This window comes from Aquila chrysaetos, chromosome Z (assembly GCF_900496995.4).
Source record: "Aquila chrysaetos chrysaetos chromosome Z, bAquChr1.4, whole genome shotgun sequence".
NCBI classification, from domain to species: domain Eukaryota; kingdom Metazoa; phylum Chordata; class Aves; order Accipitriformes; family Accipitridae; genus Aquila; species Aquila chrysaetos.
In genome coordinates this window covers 82,654,348-82,667,626 of record NC_044030.1, presented here as the reverse complement: position 1 = coordinate 82,667,626, position 13,279 = coordinate 82,654,348, and the positions used below count along the sequence as shown (strand labels likewise).

The 13,279-nt window shown below is 46.6% G+C and overlaps 1 protein-coding gene across 3 annotated transcripts in view; it reads right to left on the bottom strand.

Annotated features, from left to right (window-relative positions):
• The window catches only part of SETBP1 (SET binding protein 1), a 265,469-nt gene extending 260,577 nt beyond the window's left edge, over positions 1 to 4,892 (bottom strand). For 2 of the 3 annotated variants that reach the window (XM_030004549.2, XM_030004550.2), the window contains exon 1: positions 4,366 to 4,891. The gene's annotated coding sequence lies outside the window, so the exon portion shown is untranslated. Of the gene's footprint in view, positions 1 to 4,365 lie in introns of all 3 variants that reach the window. The other variant, XM_030004551.2, reaches the window with a different exon arrangement.
• Positions 4,893 to 13,279: the final 8,387 nt, after the last annotated feature.

The following is a 13,279-nucleotide window of genomic DNA, read 5'->3' as shown; positions in this document are numbered from 1 at the left end:
AAGAAACTGTCTCTAAGGGTTTGAGTGAGCCTCAGAAGCAACCGTGCTAACAATGAAGGCTTGCAACCCGGTTTCATGCCCGTATCAGAAAGCAAAGCAGTCCCAACCTCAAAAGTTTGGAAATCATTTTCAGATCTGACAGTCCCCTCAGGCTAAAACCTGGAGCTGAGGGGTTTTAAAGCCCATCTTTAATCAAGGTGACAATTTCCTAAAAGGATGAGTCATTTTATTTCCTCAACAATAATAACAGGAAAGGAAACTTTTTTTTTTTTTTTAATCAAGTGGGAAAGAGAGAAAGTAACGAGAACAGAACCTATAATAGCAGCAAAACCAGTCCCAGTAGAAACCACAAGCCCTGCAGCAAAACGCTGGGAACTTTCTCCGCTAAAGTTCTCCCACAGACTGTTGCCTTTCTTGCTAGGCTTTGGACTAGCTCTGAACCTTGGATTGCTGCTGCCCTAAGAGTGCCTGGACTTCCCAGTACCAAGGCTAGATTTCGCTGTGGGTTTCATCCGACCGCCTTTTATTTTGTGCACAGATTTGATGCCCTTCTCTCACCCTCAAATGCATGCTTAATCGCGGCACTTACACGCTCAAAACCCTGCGTGCCTGCATGTTATGGTAGGCAAAAATGACACGCCGAGTATTCTGAACATGGCTTAAATCTTATTCAATTGGCCCTACTGCAGACCATGCATCATGGAGCACGTTTTGGCAGTTATTAATGCTGCCTTTCAACATCATCGCAGACCCACAGATCACAGATACTCCATAGATGGGTAGTTAACGGGGAGCAAGAACGACCGCCTAGGCATATGGTTAAACAAATCAGTCATCAATTCACTGGGACAGCTTTCATTTCCATCACAGCAATCTGTTGGATCCCAGAACTGTTTTTACGTGCTTCATTAGACAATAGCCTTTCTTGCTACTAGTTGGGTCAAGAGTCAAAATTGCTGTGTAATTGCAAGTCTCGGAGCACAAGGCAAGAGTTTTTCAGTCCTGGAGGGTGTTGTCCAAAGGGGAAAGAAAACAGAAGGGAAAGATTATGTGTGAGCAATTGAGCCCTACTGAGAGGGCAAAAAAAGTCACTGAAACTGGGATTAGCCAAATCTTGTAATGGAAAACAAGAGTCCTGTTGGTAAGCTGGCACTTACACCTAAGAGATGTGCATGCTGGGGAAAAGGAGCTCAAAGGATGGGTCAAAACAGACCAGAAGAGGAGATTAAGCAGCATCTGAAGCCAAAAACTGATGGTTGGACCTTTTCAAGCATTTAACTCCTTGAGTTAATTAAGCACGTGGCAATAGCAGTTGTTAAAAAAGAACAGTTCCCAGCTTAATCAAAGTACATTATTGGAAATGATACTGAGCAACCTCAGTAGAGAAACCCAGTAAATATCAAGTCAAGCTAAATAGCTCAGTTATGATCATTATTAATAATAAATCATGGCCACTGTTTCTTTTGTTTGCCAACAACTAGCATAGTTTATGGCTCTGCACAAACCTAACACACCATTTTATTACATTTCAGAGAGTGCATCCTCCTAAAATGATAATGTGTTAATAATCTATGCCGGGCTTTTTGGCAGGAACCAAAGAGCTCAAACAACTTGAAATAACATCAGCAAAAAATTATTTATTCCCCATCCCTAGTTGCAGAGAAAACAGAGGTTTTCTTGGCTCAGTTACTTCTCAATAGATTTCTGGTTTCAATTAAAACTTTGAGTCTGAGAAGTTAAAAAAAAAAAGCCAAAGCCAATAAGAGATGGAAGAGAAGTCTCCATTCACTGAGTGTTTCTGCTTCCCCCCCCTCTGCTTTTACATAACCCTTCTGAGCTAAGAGCGGAGATTGAAGTACAACTTCATTGTTTGGAGGGCTTTTTTTCTCCTTTCAGCTAAAACCCAAATGGAGATGAAAAAAGTTTCTCCTCGGAGTGGAAGGAGCTTCTGACCGAGGGCAATAATCTCAGCAAAGGCCGAGGAAGCGCAGAAAGGTGTGCGTGAAACAGCCACTTGCACATTTTCCCTGACGGGCATTTTTTTCTGCTGTGGACGATAAAAGGTCCTAGACACTTGTTTCCTCAGGTTCGCCCTATCCCTGCCTAACGTTAGACGGCCGATTATATCATTACTGTAAGCCTGCACCAAGTTAGTCCTGGCTGCAGGGGCTGTCGGATCAATAATTTTTCCCATTTGGCTCCCTAATATTCAACATGGGATTGAATTTGCCAGCAGTCCTTTACCCCTGAAATCCTCCTGTCAATACGAAAAGGATCACATTACTTTCCCTGACAGCAGAGGACTAGCAGGCTCAGCGCTTTGCTCGCCTCGCACATCCTTTGCCGTTTGACAGATGGACATATAAGGCGACACGGCGGGTGTCGTGTCCCCCCCCCCCCCAAAAAAAAAAAATACCCCCGACCCGGCCTGGCACGGCCCCGGCAGGGCCACCACGGCCCCGCAGCTAATGAAACACCTCTGCTTGCGGGAAGGGGGGGGGGGGGGAATAAGAAGCCCCCCCCTCCCTTCTCCTTCCCTCCTCGCCGGTCGCATTTGCTTGTAGCGGACTCCTCCCAGTGCCCAGCTCGGCTCGCCGGCCTCACGGCAACCACAGACCCACATCCCCAGCCCGGGGAAGGGGGGCACTGGGATGGGTGGGTGGGTAGTGCCCCCCCCCCCCCAGCTCCTTCCCCATGCCCCCCCCCCCCCCCCCTTTCCAATGCACATTCTCCTCCCCCGCGGGGAATCCCCCTTCATCTCCCCTTGCAAACCCCACAGGGGACCGGGGACCTGCCCGCCTGGGGAAGGGAGGGGGGGGGGGTGACCGGGTCTGGGGGTGTCCCCCCCCCCCCGGTACCCCCCCCCCTCCCTTTTAGGCTGCCGCTGCCCGGGTCGGCCTCCCCGGTGGTGTAAACGGCCTTTTAGCATCAGGCGTCAGGCCCGAGATTATCAGTGCCGTTTATTTGAAGCGGAAACGAATCGGAAATCCTTCTCTCAACTGCTTTTTTAGACATAGAAATACACCCAGGCGGGGGCAGGCAGCGCAGGGGACGGCCAGTGTCCGCGGTGATGGGCACACACTCACACACGGGTGGGAGGGCCCCCCCTCACCGGAGGGACCTGATTTCCCACTGGGGGATAACCCGGCGAGGAAGGGCTGGGAGTGGGAGTGGGAGTATGAGTGGGAGTGGGAGTACGGAGGTGAGCGGGGAGCCTTGAGCCAGGGCTGGAGTTGACAATAGCCGCCCGCGGCTGCAGGCTGCGTTTTGTAAACCCCCCCCCCCCCCCAAACCAACCCCCCCCCCCCCCAATAATATAAGCGATATTTAAACCGCCCAAAGCTGAACTCCGCTTCCACCCGGAGCGGGGGGGGGGGGGAAGAGGGGCCACCGGGGGCTGCAATCACCGGCTTATTAATAACCATTATTAACGCGCCTCAATTCGCTACCGAGCAGGAGGAGCGGGGGGGGGGGGCCCACGTTGCTAATTACTCCCCCCCCCTTCTCCACCCCCCCCCCCCCAGCTCTTTGCTCCTGCAAATTGCCGCTTTTCGGGGCTGTGTGTCCTTTTCAATGTCAAAACAAGAGCGGGGACCGAGGCGGCCGCCCCGGGGCACCGGCGCTTCTTCCCCCCCCCGCTCCCGGTTTCCCCCCCCCCCAGCGCCGAGCACCACAGCGGACCCCCCCCCCCCCCGGCACAATCACACTCACACACACTCACACACACAAAAAAATCCCCATAAGGTTACAGTGTTGCTCTCTAGCTCCACTTAACCTGCAATTTACGAAGCGGGGGGGGGGGGGGGGGGGAGAGGGGGCTCCCCCCCCCTTTTCTCCTTTCCACACGCACACACATAGCTGCCACCTACCCCCGGCACCGTCGGGGGAACATATATAGGGTACCAAAGGGGTTGGGGGCAAGGGGGGGGGAATAAATACATTATGCAAACTCCTAGAAAAATTGCAACCTCTTCCCAGCAGCAAGGTTTTTACCCCCCCACCCAACCACACACATACACACACACCCCCCCGACCAGCCACAAAGCATGAGGAGGGAAGGGGTCGGAGGGGGAGAGGAGAACTCGCATGCATTGCACAGCGGAGAAATATTCCCCCCCCCCAAATAAATAAAGCCCTTTCCGCGCCATTGCAAAGTCACAACACGAAAAAAAGGAGACGACATTAACTTTTGCATGCAGAGGGGAAAAAGGGGGGGGGGGGGGAGAGGAAGGGAAAAGAGAGAGGGGTAAGACCCTCCTGTAATCCGGATCATCAAGACAGACCTTTCCTCGATGGCTCAGGTTTTTTGTTGCTTTTTTTTTTTTTTTGCTTTTTTTTTTTTTTTTTTTCCCCCCCTTTACTAACCCATATCCCCAAAACGGCAGCGGGGGCTTCTTAGCAGCTTCCTCTTCTTCTTCTTTCTTCCTCCTCCTCCTCCTCCACCACCACCACCACCTCCTCCTCCTCCTCCCTCGGATTCCCCCCTTCTTGTCTCTTCTCTTTTAGATCCCGGTTTCAATCCCTCGCCACAGCCCCCAAAGGTGCTTTTGCTTGTGTTGCGGCAAACCCATGGCGGTGTTCATCTGTCAGATTAGGGGAGCGCACGGCCGCGCAGCACACGCAGAGCGGAGAGGGAGGAGGGCTGGGGGGGGGGGGGGGGAGGAGGAGGAGGAGGAGGAGGAGGAGGAGGAGGAGGGAAGGCACCCGGGGAGAGGGAGATGGACGGACAGCCAGACGGATAGATAGCTCGATAGATAAATGATAGATAGATAAATAGAGCGAGATAGAGCGAGAAAGGGGGGAAAATGGCGTCTTGGAAGCCGGAATCCCGGAGTAAATCAAATTAACACGCAACACCCAGAGCAGTCCCGGCTAATTTTAGCAGGATCCAAAATAAAATGAAAAGGAAAAGGGGGGGTGGGAAGGAGGAGAAGGAGGGGGGGGTGAAGGAATGGAGGAGGGGGGGGGAAGGAGGAAAAAAAAAGGGGGAGAGAAAAAAAAAAGAAAAAAAATCAATGCACTGGATAAAATCCTGGATTTGAAATCGATGGAGCTTGTCTCTGGCTTTCTGGCTCTCTCGCTTTTTCTTTTCTTTTCCTTCTTTTTTTTTTTTTTTGGAGGGGGGGGCTTTTTTTTTGCTTTCTGTTTGTTGTTGGTGGTTGTTTGGGGGCCTTTTGAAGGGGGGCGAGGGGAGGAAGCGTTTTCGGTTTTGCTTTTCCCGGCGAGGAGTTGGGTTTTTTTTAAAAAAAAAAAAAAAAAAAAAAAGAAAAAGAAAGAAAGAGCAAAACCCCGCGACGACGAGGGAAAAAAAAAAAAAAAAAAAAAAAAAAAGGCTGCTTTGGCGGCGAGGAAGCTTTTTCCTTTTATTCCGGCTCTCTCGTTCTCTCCGGAGCGGGCCCGTACTGGTGCCGGAGCTCCGGCGGGCTGCGGGGCTGCGCCCGCCCGCTCCCCGGGGGAGGGCAAAGGGGAGGCGGGGGGATAAAAAAAAAAAAAAAAAAAAAAAAAAAAAATCCACCCCCTTTGCCTAACGGGCACGGGATCGATGCTCACACACACAGAGACACACACAGCCCCCCCCCTCCTCCTCGCTGAGAGTACAGTCTCGGTAAGGGGGGCGTCTGCTTTTTTTGCTCCCCGCTGGATTTTCCTTTCTCTGTCCTTTATTTTGTCTTTTGGTCTGGTCCCCCCCCCCCCCCCCCCCCCCCTCCCTTTCCCTCCCTGCAAGGGGCGGCGATTTGTTTAAGCAGATCTGGGGGCTGATGGCTCCGTCTCTCTCTTTCCTCTGTTTCTCTCGGAGTCCTGCAGCACTGGGGCGGGGGGGGGGGGGGGGGGGGGGGATAAATGGTAATGATCGGGCACACACACACACACACACACACACACACACACAGAGAGACACAGACACACACTCGGTGTGGCTGCAATGCTCAGCCCTGGGTTAATGTACTCAACAGTGCCACTACCTGACACAACAGCAGCAGTGATGGGGGCAGGGGAGAAAAGGCAGAGAAGGTGAGACTCAGGTTAGTGGTATTTATCCTACTCTAATCTCTCCCACGCCCCCCCCTTTAAGCCCCCCCCCCCCCCCCCATCCTTTTCACAGCGCAGCCCCTGCCGGCTCATGACCTATACGGGAGATTTTGGGGGTCCAGGGACTGCTCTTCAGACCCGAGGTGAGGAATCCCTCTCCGGGGCTGGGGGAGACAAGCGAGGACTCCCAACACCTGTGTGAAGGATTAAAGCCCCCTGCCCCCCCCCCCCCTTTCAGTGTGAAGCAGTAACAATGCCCAAAATCCAGCACAAATTCAGCCCCGGGACAGTAGAACCGTGCAAAATCCAAATCCTTTTTCTTTCCCTGTTCTGCCAGCGGTCTTGATGACGCTGCCGTTTACGTTGCCAGTTTGGCGAAGGTTTACTCACAGGAGTAAATTGTTGGCTTGCTTGAATGATGAGGAGGAACCCCCAGAAAAGGGAGGGTTTGTGGGATGGAACTGTGGAAGTGGACTTACAGGTGAAGGTAACATCAGGGGGGAGTAGGGATTACCCCTCCCAGGTACCTTTGCATGTTTGGTCCCTTGCAGAGATGGTGCCACAGGGATCCCTATCCCAGAGTGCTGCAGGAGGCTCAAAGTACACCAGGTTTCTCCCCATCGCTCTGGGACAAATCACAACCGCAGGCCATCATCCGAGTCACCTGAATTCAGGGTTCAACTGATGCAAGCACTACCTGGGTTGATCCCCACCAGCCACGGAGGCTTATTCATACGCCGCGATCCCTTAAATGTGTAGCGACAGATCTACGACACAGGTCCCAAGCTAACACCAGTTGGGTAGGAGAGCTTTGCGTGGCCCGCAAGATGCCAACGTAGCCCTCAGCAACTCTCAGCAGACTCAACTCCAAGGGCGAGTATATGCCCTCAGCCCCACCGTGTTTCCTCGTGCTTTCTGGGAAAAGCTCCTGGATAAAAACCACACCAAGCCATTGTTTCCCTTTGGATCTCTCCATGTGACTGACCTCTGATGTGATACCTACAAATCCCAAACCGATGAGCTTGGGTAGAGGCAACAGGTTGTGCCCATCATTCTTTTCTTACGGTCCTTTCCTCCCGCTTCTCTCCACCAATAGGAGAAAACAAATAAACAAATCAATAAAATACACAAAAAACCGATGGCCAACAGATCAACCCCACCTCCATCCCAAACAAATATGCAACTCAAAAACTTTTGAATAGGAAATGTCACACTGAAAATGTTGACATTTCTGATTGAAACCAAACAGGAATTGTCATTTCGAATCAGCGCTTTGACGTGGAAGGGAGGCTTGTTTGTTTAAATTAAATCACCCAACTGGAGCTACGTTTTGTCATTTTGCATCCGAATGAAACAAAAAGAAATAGTTTCAGCATTTCTTGGCAGAGCTGCCAGTGACATTTTCCTGGGAAGAATTTTGGTTTTCAAAACTTTTGGCAGGTAAACTCTGTGCGTCGAAGAGCTCCATTGACCATCGTCTTCCTCCTTGGAATAAGCCAACACATGGTTATGAAATAATTGATTTGATTGGATTAACACAGGAAACCAAATTATGGACCAAAATATTAAAAAAAAAAAAAAAAAGAAAAAAATCACTTTTGATTTTCCTTTTTTTTAGAAAATAGTGTTTTGTTTATATTTAATAAGTTTGGGATAAAAAGCATTTTGTGAGCCTTTGCTCTTTTTATCTTGTATTTCTTTTCTTCTGGAGAGTGTACACGTACATATAGAAATGTATTTAAGCAGCCCCACTTAAATAATTTCAAACTGAGAAGTTCACTTTGGGAAGTAATCAAGATAATGGCTTATTTAATGCTCACTTTGAAAACATGGGGAAGTCTAAAATTATAATAATAAAAAAGCCTCAAAACTGCTAAAGGAAGTTTTTGATTAACCCAAAGTTATTTTTAGGCCTGTCTTATGTATAACTGGAAAAAAAAAAAAGTCACACCTGGTTACCTGTAAACTCAAACTCTGAAAAGACCCATCAGGATAAATTTAATAAGCAGAAAAAGACCCATTCCTTTGAGTGGTCACCTTGTAGGACGTGTGTGCATAAATCATTGTGGATCAGGTTTGACATCAAAGGTTTTCTTACCTATGGTTGTGTCCTCTAGATCTAGAACTTTTTTCTGTTTTTAAAAAATCTCCTCCCTCTGACTCTGCTGTGTGTCAGGGAGTTCGTACAATGTAAGTGGATAATCTGAAAAAGGAAATTTCCTTCTCTTTGTTCTTTTCACTTAAAAAACTACTATGGCATTCATAAAGTTGCTTTGGTTCCTGCAGCAGACCTGAGACGAGTTTCCTATTTGTGTCTAACAACCTGTACATAACCTTGACTGCATGAGACAGGCAGATGTTTTATAATGAAGGCCATGAGCCTGTTATTTTTATATAAATAGCATATTGAGTTAAATATGCATATAAGACTTTCTAGGTTCAAGGTATGAACTAGTATTATGCAGAATTATGGGGTGATTTGTAAGTTAATGTGAAAGAAAATATGTGTCTTGCAAGGCTCCTAGTAAAATACTGGTAGCACTTTATATGATTCAAAAATACAAACAAATCATTAAAAATAACCATTTGCAATTGTTTTAATTGCTTAAATCAGATCAGTTTTCTTACGGGTTTTAGTTTCTCAGCTGTCTAGCACACACTCCTCAGCTTTAAATAGACGATATCTATCTATCTATCTCATCTATCTATCTAACTATCTATCATCTATCTGTTTATCTATATACACACACATAAACTCTTAGACATAATTAGCAAGTAATTGTATCCCACTACAACGTAAGTGATGAGCAATTATATTCCAGGACAGTTGAAAACAGGGGGGAAATGTGAATTCGTTTCAATCCTCTCAATTTTTGCTCAAGAACTGGAAATCCAAGTGTTTGAACAATTGGCCCCAAAATAGAAATAACAGTGATTTTTAAAGTTGCCCTTTTGTTTTGTAAATCCCTCAGACATGTGCTATCAAGTTTCAACATTGTTTTGTGAACAATGGCGGGCAAGAATCAAAATTCAGGGCCAAGGGATTGGAAACCAAGTGCAAAACTAATTTTAGAAGACATAAACCCCATCTTTTGGTTGATTCTCCGTGGGTTTAGGATATTTATACCCCCAGCATCCCCAACCATTTCTCTCATATGTTATTTGGATAACTGTTATCCCTATCTCAGCATCTTCTTGATATTGACAAAGGCTATGCCATGCTAACTACTGTCCAAAACCAAAAGAAAAAGATTTTGTCTCCAATTTCTCAACCAGGACAATTAGAAGAAAACCTTGGTAGCTTAGCAACATTGTATTACAGCGTGGGAGATGACCACATGGGTGGCTCAGGTTCAAGTTCAGACTTTCTTATCTATCAGATCTTTCCGCAGCTTTCTTCCCCCTACAGAGCCAGTGACTAAACATTTCTCTGTAATCAGGCAGCACACAAAAGTTGTAGGGCTCAATGATGCCGCGCTTGCTGACACACCAGCAGAAGACCAGGACCTGCCCTTTGCTCAGGCTGCTCAGACATGTGAGTCCTTCCGAAAACCTTTGAATGTTCCTGTAGCTCTTTCAACATCCATCAGTTTTGTTACCGCTCTTACAGTTGTGGTTATATTTCGCAGTCTTTCCTTGAGCAAACAAGTAACTCTGATCTCGTAAGAGCGCAAAATTCTTTCCCTCATAAATAACTTCAAAGAAACTAATTACTAATAAGCATCAAAACCTACCCTGGATTCTCATGTGCATTGTTGATCTACGATGGCGTGGATTTCAATCACAATTTTCATACTGATTACAATTTTGCATATATATGTATATATAGCCTTGAATATACACACTTATATATATTTAAGGCTTTATAAACTAATACAGAAGCAGTAACCTGAATAAGAAGCACAACACATTGGCAGAAACATAACATCAGTCAATGAAGCACAGGACCGGCAGGAGGTAATTTAAAGCTACATAATTTAGGATAGGGAGTGAATGGAAATACTGGATCTGCTTGGGAATTCCAAGTATAAAGAATTGTTTAATCTAGCTAGGAAAGTCATAAAAGGAATTGATAACTAGCAGTTGAATTCAGAGAAAAGATCACATTGCAATGAAGATGTACGTGGTTCATAGTGATTAATCATTCCAGAAACTTAATAGGAGGATTGGTAAAAATCACCATTTCATGACATTTTGAGGTTGGAGACTGGATGACTTTCTAGAAGATATGTTTTAGCCAAGCAAAAGTAATTGGGTTCAGGACAAGAGCAGACATGAAATGAGTTAAGAACTGCCTAACTGACAGATCTCTGAAAGTAATTGTCAGTGCAGAATTATTGTCAAAGAGGAGTGTTACTGGAGTTTTCCCTTATGCTATTCATCAGTGATCTGGAAGTAAATATAAAAGTACTCCTGATGACATTTGTAGATGACATTATGGTCGGTGAAATAGCAAAGAACGAGAGTCCAGGGCAGCCTGACGTAACAAACTGCACCACCTGGCTTGGGCAAACAAAATGCATTTTAATCCAATAAGATGCTAGTTGCAATAAGGTGCTTCTTACACACACAGACAAAAACCTGGACAAGCACCGCAGTGCCGGCTTTGAGTTGGACCCTCAAATCTGAAAGTGCTGATGTGATCCTTGGCTCTGCAGCCAGGTGACTTGCGGTGTATGGTACTGGTAAGGTTGAACTCGAGAGGCTGTTTATGGGTCTGACAGCCACATTTTAAAACAGATGGTGACAAAATTGGAGAGGGTACAGAAAGGAGCCACAAAAAATGATTGAGGGCTGGAGAAAATGATTTGCAGGGCAAAGCATTGAAGAATTATGTTTAGCGATCAGAAATAGATTTGATTCCCGGGGAAAAATGCCTTGTAGGCAAGGAAATTACATGGTACCAAGGGACTGGAGTTAGGTACCTAATTTCTCAAAGGAGCAGGCCTGGGACCATTCCTCCCTTCAGCATTTCCTACATAACAGTTTAAGTGACCCCTATCCACTGTAAATCCAACTAATTTCTAACTCTGTCCACATATTGTAATTGAAAGACCTCACTTAAAGCTTTGGGGTCCACTTTGGGGCTAGCTGTTATATCACCCTAGTGCAATTCTGGTTTTGGCCTGGGATTCCTCTCTGGAAACAAGGTTTAACTGAATAAAATAAAACTAGCCTTTAGCCTAAGCCAGGCTGAAGCACTGAAGACCTTGACAGGCTGGAGACAGACTAGGTGGCCTAGATGGTCCTTTCTGGCTTGGCAATCTTTGAAAAAGAATTTGCAGAAGAATCATGTAAATGTCTCTTGAACTTTGGCTGACAGCAACGTGTACGCAGTGCAGTCCTGCAGTTCTCATGAAAGGTGCCATAGAGATGGGTCTGCCATTGTATTTTATTGGGCTGCTGTGTTAGGCACAGATAACATTAATTGGATCAGAAATACTTGATTTCTCTTGTCTAAGTATGTTCTCAGTCCCATGGAGAGGGTATCAATTTTTATTTCTTATGAGAAAACACAGAATGGCCCTGGCTTTATTAAAATATGAAGTGTACTTCCCTCTCCCTCCACCTAAAAAACCCACACCAAGAACCTTCAGAGAATATGAAGATGTCTTCCTCCTTTGCTCTGTATAATTTCACTGGGTCAGTCACACAGTAAGAAACACAGACCGTGAGATAACGTCAGCAGCCAGAGGGTGCATTTCACAGGTGAGCTGAGGTTGGCCTCAGAAATTATTTGGAGGCAAAAAAATGAGCATGCTTACATGCTATTAGTAATGTGCAAAATCCTTCAGATTGCAATGGATAATATCCATGTGGATATCCATCCATGGATAATATCCATATGGAGAATATCCAGTTCTCAGTATCTATGCACCTTCTTTATCTAAAAGGTAAATCAACTTAGCTGTTCCTTTCCTCCCAGGGCTTTGCAAAACTTGACACATGGATGCTTATATGCTTAAATTATTTATCAATGTTGTGGGACACCTGAAACTTTTGAAGATGGAAACATGAGGAACAAGGTGTATCGCATTTCAGCACAAAGCTCTCCCTTAGTAATAGTTTACAAACATACTTCGGGGTGTTTGGCATTGTGTGTGTGAATGAACCTCTGCCAGCCCATGCACGGCGAGAATGAGACCCCACCATTCTGGGTGCAATATTCAGTAAGAATCACTGCTCGTATTAAACCTCTGTCATCTGTGTTGGGTCTCATCTAAGGGACAGCACCCTTCCCAGCCAGGCAGTTGATGGCACCAGGTTGGTCAATGTCCTTGTGGGACACTTAGGCCTCTACCATGGTAAACAGTAGCACACCCAATATTATATTTATCAGTGCCAGGTCTACAGCAGAGCATCGGGATACTTAATTCTGCCTTTTCTCCCTTTTGTCTGTTCATTGTCATTCCCTGACACCCCCATGGTGACAGCCAGCCTTGGCATCGAGTGGTGCAGAGATGCCCCGAGTCACAGGGAGCGGCACCAGGCGTCAGTCCGAGCGACCCTCCCTCCCCATCCCGAGGGAAAAACCAGGCAAGAAACGCTAGGTCTGCAAAACCGACAGCTGATTGATTCCCTGTGCTCCGGGGAATGTACAGCGCAACTTTTTAATTCACACCTCGGTCATTTATCAATGTTTTCTTACCGCAGAATTTCTCTACCAGCGAGTTAAATTTGGAAAAAAAAAACCCTCAAAACTACGTGGGTGAGTTTTTGCTCAGTTTCCCTTGCCTTTTGCCCCACAGCATCTTTTTCTTGCCCTTTTCCCCACCAACCTGGTTTAATTTTTGAAGTTTTGGGTGGGTTTGGTTGAAGAGCCATGAAGCATTGCCCTCTGCCGGCAGGTCCCACACCTGGCTGTCAGCGCGGATGGATGTCCGTGCGTCCGTCTGCAACGGCTCCTGGCAGCGCTTAGGGCTGGGGAGGGAATTAAAAGGGTCAAGATTTGCAGCTCGGTATGTAGATTTTGGAAAAGAAATGAGAGGAAAGGCAGAAAGAAATCATCAGCACCAAAAGCATTGCTCGTGTCCGTAGAATTTAATACACAAATACGGTTTTATGGTTCTTTTTCTCTCCTTTTTTTTTTTTTGTAGTTATGCTTTAAAATATTAACTGACAAAGCGTTTCTTCCTCCAGCTGCACAACACTGTGCTCATGCAGCAGCGTGTGTGATTGAGAGAGACTCGTGCAGTCCCGTTGTTCATTAGGAGTGAAATGCAGACTAACAGCACGGGCGGTAAAAAGT